Consider the following 12,036-nt stretch of genomic DNA (forward strand, 5'->3'; position numbering starts at 1 on the left):
GCCTCCTGAAGGAGGAAACACTCCAGGTTACATGAGGATCTAGAGTTTCCATGTTTAGACATGTCTAAAGTGTTTCTAGTTACACAGCTATAGGGACTGAAGGCAGAGTGGGTGTGGCCAGGGGGCCAAGGCCCTGGGTTTGATTAGGGCTCTTCACTGTTCAATGGTGTCCAGTGAGTGGGCTGTTGCAACATAATGCTATGATCTGGGTAACTCATAAACAGCAAAATGTACATCTTTCCATTTTGAAAGTTCAAGATTTAAGAAACAGATCCAGGTATGTGTTTATAGACGTGTATATTCATTTATATGGTTTTTTTAAATCTCTTCCTTATATTTTTTTCTCAACTTTCTTACATTATTAACTGATGTCACTAAATCCATCCATCTTCTTACTGCTGGCTGCCATAGGCTGTTTTGCCCCGAGCATCTACCAAATGCTGCTTTTGATCCCCTATGTGGATAGACAGTCATGCTTCCTGGAATTCCTTGTAAGGACAGTTTGCAATCTATGTTCTCCTGGGTGGTATGAAGAAGTTAATCTGAGGTTGTGTGTCCCAGAAAATCTGTTGGGCCTTGGTCTGTTTCACTTAGAGCAACTGGTGGCTGTTGGGGTCAGCTCTGTCAGGGTCCCTCCCCTGCCATCTCTGTGGGTTTCTGTCTCCTTTACATCTTTTCCAACACTTGTTGGCAAGGTGGCCATGCCGATGGGCTTCAGGCTGCCCTTCACTCTCTTTGCAAAGCTCTGATTACTGTGTGATTGTACAAATGTCCTTTTCACGGGGCCTGCTGTGAGTTCCACCTTACATAAATTGCTGGTCATCGTTTTTGCCCTTCCTCGGCTGTGTTTTTCTTGCTGATTTCAAAGAGTTCTTAAAATATACTGTCTCTACATGTCTTTGTTTTAGCCGTGGGTTTCGTGGGTCACCTAGCTGCTGACTGACTCTGTAGTGTCCTTCTGGGAACAGAAAAGCTTTGGATTTATTCTAGTCAAATACATCATTTCTTTTTTGTCTTATAGTTTGTGCCTTTTGGGGTCTTATTAAAGAAGTCATCTAGTAATAAGGTCACATAGCTACCTTCTACATTCTCTTTGTTAGCTTTATAGTTTTGCATACCATATTTAGGGGCCTAATTGTTCTAGGATAGTTCAAGTTTTACACGCTAGAAAGAGAGACATACAGTTTTATTAAAGTCTGCGTGGTACATAATCTTCTCAATGTTTTCATTGAGTAAACTATATTTTGCACCAATGCCTGATGAACTCACCTGCATTCCATATGCCATCTAAAATACTCTCTCACCCATATGAAATTTATACAAATATTCCTGGGCTCTCACTTTTGTTCCGTTTGCATATTGGTTAGTGCCTGTGTCTGTATTATAGTTTCCTAAAAAAATAAAATAAAATAATCGCAGTGGTCATTAGAATGTCCACACTCAGTTCTTTCTTTCACTGAAGTGGTAAGATTGTGTTTCCCTGTCCACTTGGAGTCAGACACTCCTGTGTGACTCAATTCAGACAGAGCAATGTGAGTGCAAGCGGTACCTGTCACTTCTCGGAGGATGCTTTCCCGGCTGGTGTGTAATACATCGTGTCCTCTTACTTGCCATGAAAACCCAGACTGCTCCCAGACAGGTAGGATGCCACCAGCTAGAACCTGTGGAACAGTGAGAAAATGGCAGAGTCTTCCAGCACCCATGAGGGACATGGAACATGTGTGACGAACAAGTCTCTGATGTCTCAGTTGATTGTATTTGGAGGCTTTTGTTTCTGTAGTAAAATATTGCCTAGCCTAACCAAAGCACGTGTCATGGTCCGGACTCATTCTAGTAGCTCATAAGGCATGTTTCTCCTTTTAAAATAACTACTCCATTGTGGGTTTTGTTCTTACATTTTATTAATTAATTAATAGACAGGATCTCATGTAGCCCAGGCTGGCCTTAGAACTCACTGTGTAGCTGAGGCTTGCCTTGAGCTCCTGATCCTTCTGATTCATCTCTCAAGTTCTAGATTATATGCAGCATTCTTCTATTGTGGGATTTGTTTGCTAATCCTCCAAGATATTGTAGCTGAAAGCAAAAATCTACCTAACCAAGCAATTTGGGGCAAGAGTGTTATAGAGGCAGAGACGGCTTCATGTTGCTGAAATACAAAGATTTACTTTTTACGACAAACATTATTTAAAAACAAAAAAGACATTCTCACTGCATAGCCGAGGCTAGCCTGGAACTTACTACCTCACTCAGCCTCCTGCGTACTGGGATTACAGACCTGGGTCACCTGGCCAAGCATCATCTTTTATTATTTATTTATTTTTAACACCCTTCAGGCTTCTCTGCAGCCTGATCTTTTTTTTTTTTTTTAAAGATTTATTTATTATGTATACAGCATGGATGACTGCATGCCAGAAGAGGGCACCAGATCTCATTACAGATGGTTGTGAGCCACCATGTGCGTGCTGGGAATTGAACTCAGGACCTCTGGAAGAGCAGTCAATGTTCTTAACCTTTGAGCCATCTCTCCAGCCTGCATCATCTTTTAAAATCTATGTAGGTGCCACCTCTCCAGGCGCTGCAGTGGTCTCCAACACATTTGACTCTCTTGCCGCTTTTCCGGCGATTCCCCTCTCTTCTTGATTTTCATTCTCTGTCATCCTCCCTTTTGCATGGACAACAACAGGTTCCCTCCGAGTCTCACGTGGAGAGGAGGAGGAGGGGTTTTCCCTTCACCCCAGCTTTTGGTACCACTGTCACTGAGGCCTTCAGAAGGTTCACTCTTATGCCACATTTGTCAAGATCATCTTCCCAACGGTGACAGTTCACCCCTAAGAGCAATTCTGATGCCGGCTGTGAAGACAACACAGAACCGTGCACTTTGTTACGTATAAAAGAGGCCAGGAGACGGGATAGCTCTGGAGCAGGAGAAGGAAGGCACAACTCATATAATGTGTCTTACATCATAGACTAGTACATTTCCTGTGGATAAGTGATAGAAAAATAGAGGAGGGGACAGACAGATGGCTCTGAGGGAGAGAGGTGCTTGCTGCCAAGCCTGACGGCCAGAGTCTGACTTCTAGAACTCACATGGCAGAAACAGAGAATCCACTTCTGAGAGCTGTCCTTGGACCTCTCTGCGCACACGCACACTGATAGGTAAGTGTAAAAGTATTGGAAAAGGGCTGGAGAGATGGCTCAGAGGTTAAGAGTTCAATTCCCAGCAACCACATGGTGGCTCACTGCCATCTGTAGTGAGATCTGGCGCCCTCTCCTGGCCTGCAGGGATACGTGCAGACAGAACACTGTACACATAATAAATACATAAAAAAAAAAAAAGTATTGGAAAAAAGGAGAACAAAAGTCCAATCTCTGTTTCCAACCTCAGTAATACAAGAAGAACATACACATAAGCTGGTAGGCTCCATTGCACCGTGAGGCGAGTGGCTGAGCTTCTGGTTGTAGGCAGAGTTTGAAGAGAGGGTTAGCTTTTTGTCACTGTAACAAAACCTGAGAGAGCCAAACCTGCAAGGGAGAGAGAGATTTATTTTGGCTCACAGTTTTATAGGTTTTGGCCCACGGTCACTTGGCCTCATTGCTTTAGGGCCTTTGGCAGTGAGATGCAGGGCATCCTGGTGGAAACCCTTGGGAGGGAAGATTGGTTCACCTCACACTGGCCTGGAAGCAAAGAGAGGGGTGGGTCCTGGTGTCCCAGTATCCCTTCAGGACACAGTGTTCTCCAGTTCCCCCAGTGACCTAGCTGCCTTCCTCTAGTCCTCTCTCCTAAGAGATGCTTCCTCCTAAGGGGGCACAGGCAGAGGTGAGTGAAGGTCTCAGCACACAGGTCTTTGGCTGACATAGAAGATCCAAAGGCTAATTAATAAAGCTAGCGACTTTAGTGTACATGAAAGGAAAAAATTTGCAACTCTAATAAACTGTTCAATAAATCAAGAAAAACCCAGAAAGCAAACACTTGAATAAGCAAGTCCCTAAGGAGGGAAAAAATGATAGACAGAAAAAGCACTCAGATTCATAAACTGAAAACTAACTTCAAAAATCATCCAGGAATTTCATTAGAATTATACTAAGTTCACAAATTAATTTGGTGGTCGTTTTTTTTCAATGAATTTTCTTCAGCCTTACTTTTTAATAATTTATATTTTAAAAAATTGTTTGCATTTTTAGGTAGGTTAATTTCCAAGTACTTCACATATATGTGTGTGTGTGTGTGTGTGTGTGTGTGTGTGTGTGTGTGTGTGTGATGTAGTTAACACTTTGCTTTTAACTGACTGCTGAGAACAGAAGACAGGCTAACTTTTTTTCTTTTTCCAGCTAAGCCTCCTTTCTCTTGCTCTTGCTCTTATTGCCTTTTTGAGTGTTGGTGTCACACACAGACGGGGTGACAAGAAAGGGAGGAAGTCCTTACGTGACTGAACCTTCTGCAGAGGAGCTGTGGCAGTAGGGCACTAGCTAGAGACCATTTCCCACCTAGGATGGAATCAGAGAATTCAGCTAACATTGGTCCATGAGTTGGAGGTAGAGCTGGAAGCAAGCAGTTTGGGCGTCTTGGTCAGTGAGTATGGTTTGGATGTCCATTGCATGTGGTTGTCGGTCCTAAGACCAGGGGTTGATCTCCTTGCACCACATACTGGCAAGCCTAGGCTGAGGTTTTTCTGGGGAGGCAAGTCTTGGACTTGTGGTGACAGGGCTGGGCCTCTGCCTCTCTAAGGCATGACTGGGTCTCTGGAACACCCCAGATCTTCTTCCTACTCCAGGGGGAATGGAGCCAGACAGCAGAGTCCCTGAGCAACATTAACTGTAGCTAGAACATTCTGTGTGGTGCTAGCCACAGGTCATGGTGTTAGGCTAAGCTCCAGGGGGCATCTGTGTTTACCACATGCATGTGCCATTGCTTTTGATGTGAAAATAATTCAGAAGGAGAGGAGGGGGGAGGGAAAGGGAGGGAGGGAGGGAGAGAGAAAGAGGGAGGAGAGAGGAAGGGAGGGGAGAAGGGAGGGAGGAGGAGGAGGAAGGGAGGGAGAGAGAGAGAGAGAGAGAGAGAGAGTATATAATTGAGACTCAGTGGAAGAAGCATGCCAAGAGTCAAATATCCAGCTAGTAAGAGAGAACTCCATGGAAATAATCAAATTCTTTTTCCACCAACAACGAGAAAACTTGAATCTCCATTTTCCCCCTGCACGGGGTATTGAACTTCCTTATGGCAGTTGACTGATGAAAAATGAGACCAGAGCATTAAGATTTATTTTGTTATTGAGAATTAGCGGATTCTTGGGCTTCTGGAATGGCTCCTGCTTCCTGCCCCCATTGTGCCTGCTGTAGGGATGCAGGGATTACAAAAGTGTGTCACCATGCCTAGCTTTGCATAGGTTCTGGGGATCCAGACTCTGGTCCTCACACTTGCATGGCAAGTACTTTATACACCGAGCCATGTCCCTAGCCTCCAGCTATTTTTAAAATATAAATATATTGGTATGTTTACTTTATAGTCAGCCAACTTAGTAAACCTTGTTGTCATTTATAACATTAAAAAGTTGATAGCATTGTATTTTCCAAGTAAACAATCATATGTGCTGAAAAATACTGTGTATCGACATTGAGATAATGTCAAACGATCGTTCTGTATTAAACATTGTTGCAGTTATTGCACAGAATATCTTCAGTCCTTTCCATCACTCACTGCCACTTCATAAGCAGCTTTACAAAGTCCAGTATGTGTGTGAGTTTCTCAAACGTCCATCCAGTGCCCATGAGGTGACCTCTGAATTTCCTCATTTGATCTATAGCTGTGCTGAATCACTAGATGGCTTAAATATATAACCGTTCTTGAATTCCTGGAGACATTTAATTTGGCTATTTTTTTCATGCACTGTAGTTTCCATTTTCTAGAATGTTTTGTTGTGGTCGTCATAATTGGTATTAGATTATCTTTCTTTTTTGTGTTGTTATATTTTGATGTTACTATCATGTTGCTCTTTCATCTATTGTGAGTGTGTGTGCTTGTGATTTTATGGGGGTATGCTGAGGCTGGATGGTGAGGTTGGGTATCTTGATGACTTTCCGCCTTACTGCTTGGAGAGATGCTCACTCACTGAACCAGAAGCTTCTCCGCTTGGCTGTGCTGGCAGACCAGCAAGCTCCAGGGACTGTTTGTCTGTATCCAACCCTTAGTGCTGGGGCTAGAGGAGCATACAACCATGTCCAACTTTTAATTCGCACAGTGGAGATTTGAACTCAGGTCCTCATACTTGCAGAGCTCTTACTCACTGAGCCATCTCCCCAGCTCCCCCTGTTTCTTTTCCTTGAGACATGGTCTCCTGTACCCTGAGCTATGAGCTTGAACTCAAGGCTAACTTTGAACTCTTGATCCTGCTTCCTCAGCCTCCTGAGTGGTTTGGTTGCAGACATCACACATAGTTTCTTTTTTTCCCCTCCTCCTCCTCTTCTTCCTCTTTCTCTTCCTCCTCTTCCTTCTCTTCTCCCCCTCTTCTCAACTTCACGTTTGTTCACAAGCGGAGTCTCACAATGTAGCTAAAACTAGCCTTGAACTTGGGCTGCAGCCAAAGATAACCTTGAATTTATGAGCCTCTTGCTTCAGTTTTCCTGGTGCAGAAATTATAGGTGTGAGTTATCATACCCACTGTACACTATTTTCAGTTGTTAAAAGGTTAGTCTCCTTGTCCCCACTCTTTGGTACACACTGAAGGAGTTAACACAGCACCAGGATTTTTGGTTTCTTAAAACTTGGTTAGAATTCTTCCTTGGGGCCTTGGGGCTCTTCCAGGGAGGGCTCAAGCTTTTCAGCAGCTATTCTTGGTTTCTGTAGAAAATCCTCTGTTAAATTGTCTATCTCTGCTGTGGTTAGTTTTCTTGATTTCTATTTTCCTGCAAATGTATCACTTTGTCCAGGTTCTGAAACCGTTCTGTGTGAGTCAAGTAATATCACATTCTGTTTTACTTTCTACACTTGTTTACCCCCTAAACGCTTTATTATTTAGAGATGGTTCTGTTTTCTGTCTTCCACTGGACGAGATTAGCGAAGAGTTAATAGTTATCTATTTTACTCTCTGAAGAAAGCATGTAATCACCTTTTGGATCATGTGTTCATTATGTAACCCTCTCATTTAACTCAGCATCCAAGTAACCAGGGCTTTCTTCCTAATTTTTGTAGCTTAAGTTTGTTGTCTTATTTTCTACCTTCTTGAGTTCAGTGCTTATTTGTCTTCATTTATTTTAGTCTTACTTTGTAATTTTACTCTTTTAGCAGAGGTTCTGACAGAAAATATTTTTACCAGGGTTATTTTAAAAGCATTTTCAAATTTCAGTTTTGATTTCCTTTTTTCCAAGTGTTGTTTACAGGAGAGAATGAAAAGTTCTGAGTGAAAAGGTTTTTATTTCAAGCTTCTATTTTTATTACGTTACACTCTCAGAATATGGTCCCTCTAAGTTTCTAGTTTCTGGAGTATACTGAGGTTTTCTTTGTAGCCAAAGGGTTTCAGAGTTTGAGTTTCTTATTTTGAGGGCTTTTGAGCTGAACTAACTCTCTCTCTCTCTCTCTCTCTCTCTCTCTCTCTCTCACACACACACACACACACACACACACACACACACACACATATGTTGTATGTGCTAGTTTTAGGTCAACTTGACACAAGCTAGAGTCATCAGAGAAGAGGGGCCTCAGTTGAGAAAATGTCTCCATAAGATCAAGCTGAGGCCAGCCTGTAGAACATTTCCTTACTTAATGATTGATGTGGAAGGGCCCAGTCTATTATGGGTGGGGCCATCTCTGGGTTGGTGGTCCTGGGGTCTGTAGGAAAGCAGGCTGACCAAGCCATGAGGAGCAAGCCAGGAAGCAGCATCCCTCCATGGCCTGTGCATCAGCTCCTGTGGTGGTTTGAATGTAATTGGTCCCATGGAATCATAGGGAGTGGTACTGCTATTAGGTAGTGTGGCCTTGTTGGAGTAGGTATGGTGTTGTCAAAGCTGGGGGCCAGCTTTGAAGCCTCAGATGGCCAAGCCAGGCCTAGCATGGCACTCTCTTCCTGCTGGCACAGATCCAGATATAGAACTCTCAGCTACCTCTTCAGCACCATGTCTGCCTGTGTGCTGTCATGCTTCCTGCCATGATGATAATGGATTAAATCTCTGAACTGGAAGCCACCTCCAATTAAATGTTTTCTTTCATAAGAGTTGCTATGGTCATGGTGTCTCATTAGAGCATTAGAACCCTAACTAAGAAATACCTATGAAGATACAGAACACCAAATAAGCTGGATCCCAAAAAAAGTCCCCCCCCCCCGCCACATAATAATTAAAACACTAAACATACAGAACAAAGAAAAAATATTAAGAGCCACAAAGGAAAAAGACCAAGTAACATATAAAGGCAAACCCATCAGAATAACAACAGACTTCTCAATAGAGACTATGAAAGCTAGAAGGTCCTGGACAAATGTTATGCAGACACTAAGAGACTAGGGATGCCAACCCAGACTGTTATAACCAGCAAAACTCTCAATCACCATAGACAGAGTAAACAAAATATTCCATGATAAAACCAGATTTAAACAATACCTGTCCACAAAGCCAGCCCTAAAGAAAGCACTAGAAGGAAAAACCCAACCTAAAGAAGCTAAACACACCTATGAAAACTCAGGCAATAGATAACCCCACATCAACAAACACTAAAGAAGGACAACACAACACGACCACAAAAATAACAGGAACCAACAACCACTGGTCATTAATATCCATCAAAACCAATGGTCTCAATTCACCTATAAAAAGACACAGACTAACAGAATGGTTAAGAAAACAGGATCCACCCTTCTGCTGCACACAAGAAACACACCTCAACTTCAAAGACAGACACTACCTCAGAGTAAAGGGCTGGGAAAAGGCTTTCCAAGCAAATGGACCTAAGAAACAAGCTGGTGTAGCTATCCTAATATCTAATAAAATAGACTTCAAATAAAGAGGTCAGGATGGACATTACATATTTATCACAGGAAAAATACACCAAGATGAAGTCTTGATCCTGAACATTTATGCCCCAAATAGAAAGGTACTCACATTCATAAAAGAAACATTACTAAAGTTTAAAATGCACATCAAACCCCAAACATTAGTAGTGGGAGATTTAAACACACCACTCTCACCAAAAGACAGATCTACCAGACTGAAACTCAACAAAGAAATAAAGGACCTAACAGATGTTATGACTCAAATGGACTTAATAGATATCTACAGAACATTCCATCCTAACACAAAAGAATATACCTTCTTCTCAGCACCCCATGGAACCTTCTCAAAAATTGACCACATGCTTGGTCACAAAACAAATCTGAACAGATACAAAAACATTGGAATAACTTCCTGTATCTTATCGGACCACTGTGCCTTAAAGTTAGACGTCAACAACAACAAAAATTATAGAAAGCCTACAATCTCATGGAAACTGAATAATGCTTACCTGAAACATCAATGGGTCAAGGAAGAAATAAAGAAAGAAATTAGAGATTTCCTAGAATTCAATGAAAATGAAAGTACAACATACCCAAACTTATGGGACACTATGAAAGCAGTACTAAGAGGAATTCATGGCTCTGAATACACACATGAAGAAAATAGAGAAATCTCATACCAATGAATTAACAGCACAACTGAAAGTGCTAGAACAAAAAGAAACAAACTCACCCAGGAGAAATAGACACCAGGAAATAATCAAATTGAGGCCTGAAATCAACGAAATAGAAACCAAGAGAACAATACAAAAAGAAAAATCAATGAAACAAAGAGTTGGTTCTTTGAAAAAATCAACAAGATAGACAAACCCCTAGCAAAATTAGCCAAAAGGCAAAGAGAGAGCACCCAAATTAACAAAATCAGAAATGAAAAGGGAGACATAACAACAGACAATGAGGAAATCCAGCGAGTCATCAGATCACTCTTAGAAAACCTGTACTCCACAAAATTGGGAAATCTGGAAGAAATGGACAATTTTCGGGATAGATACCACATACCAAAGTTAAATCGAGACCAGAGAAACCATTTAAATAGACCAATAACCCCTAAAGAAATAGAAACAGTCATCAAAAGTCTCCCAACCAAAAAAAGCCCAGGACCAAATGGTTTCAATGCAGAATTCTACCAGACTTACAAAGAAGAACTAATACCAATACTCTTCAAATTGTTCCATATAATAGAAACAGAAGGAATACTACTACACTCTTTCTATGAAGCTACAATTACCCTGATACCCAAACCAAACAAAGATGCAACAAAGAAAGAGAATTACAGACCAATCTCCCTCATGAACATTGATGCAAAAATACTCAACAAAATATTGGCAAACCGAATCCAAGAATACATCAAAAAAATTATCCATCATGACCAAGTAGGTTTCATCCCAGGGATGCAAGGATGGTTCAACATACAAAAATCTGTCAGTGTAATACACCATATAAACAAACTGGAAGAAAAAAAACCACACGATCATCTCATTAGATGCTGAAAAAGCCTTTGACAAAATCCAACACCCCTTCATGATAAAGGTCTTAGAGAGATCAGGAATACAAGGAACATTCCTAAACATAATAAAGGCAATTTACAGCAAGCCAACAGCCACTATCAAATTAAATGGAGAGAAACTCAAACCAATACCACTAAAATCAGGAACAAGACAAGGCTTTCCACTCTCCCCATATTTATTCAATTATAGTACTAGGAGTTCTAGCTAGAGCAATAAGACAACAAAAAGAGATCAAAGGGATACAAATTGGAAAGGAAGAAGTCAAACTTTCACTATTTGCAGATGATATGATAGTATACATAAGTGACCCCCAAAACTCTACCAGGGAACTCCTACAGCTGATAAACTCCTTCAGCAAAGTGGCAGGATACAAGACCAACTCAAAAAAATCAGTAGCCCTCCTATACACAAACGATAAAAGGGCTGAGAAAGAAGTCAGAAAAACATCACCCTTTACAATAGCCACAAATAATGTAAAATACCTTGGGATAACACTAACTAAACAAGTGAAGGACCTTTTTGATAAGAACTTTAAATCTCTAAAGAAATTGAAGAAGATATCAGAAAATGGAAGGATATACCATGCTCATGGATTGGTAAGATTAACATAGTAAAAATGGCAATCTTACCAAAAGCAATCTACAGATTCAATGCAATCCCCATCAAAATCCCAACACAATTCTTCACAGACTTGGAAAGAAAAATACTCAACTTCATATGGAAAAACAAAAGACCCAGGATAGCTAAAAGAATCCTGGGTGATAAAGCAACCTCTGGAGGCATCACCATACCTGACCTCAAGCTCTATTTTAGAGCTACAGTAATAAAAACAGCCTGGTACTGGTATAAAAATGGACATACAGACCAATGGAATAGAATTGAAGACCCTGACATTAATCCACACACATATGAACACCTGATTTTTGACAAAGAAGCCAAAACTATACAATGGAAAAAAGTAAGTATCTTCAACAAATGGTGCTAGCATAACTGGATGTCAATATGTAAAAGTTTACAAACAGACCCATGTCTGTCACCATGCACAAAACTCAAGTCCAATCAAAGACCTCAACATAAATCCTGTTACACTAAACTTAATAGAAGAGAAAGTATGAAGTACTCTTGAACGCATTGGCACCGGAGATCACTTCCTAAATATAACACCAACAGCACAAACACTGAGCACAACAATAAATGGGACCTCTTGAAACTGAGAAGCTTTTGCAGGGCAAAAGATATGGTCAATAAGACAAAAAGACAGCCTACAGAATGGGAAAAGATCTTCACCAACCCCACATCTGACAGAGAGGATTGATCTCCACAGTATATAAAGAACTCAAGAAATTAGACATCAAAATACCGAACAATCCAATTAAAAAATGGGCTAAAGAGCTAAAAAGAGAATTCTCAAAAGAAGAATCACAAATGGCTGAAAGACATTTAAAGAAATGTTCAACATCCTTAATCATCAGAGAAATGCAAATCAA

Source organism: Onychomys torridus, chromosome 7 (assembly GCF_903995425.1).
Source record: "Onychomys torridus chromosome 7, mOncTor1.1, whole genome shotgun sequence".
In the NCBI taxonomy this organism is placed as follows: Eukaryota; Metazoa; Chordata; class Mammalia; order Rodentia; family Cricetidae; genus Onychomys; species Onychomys torridus.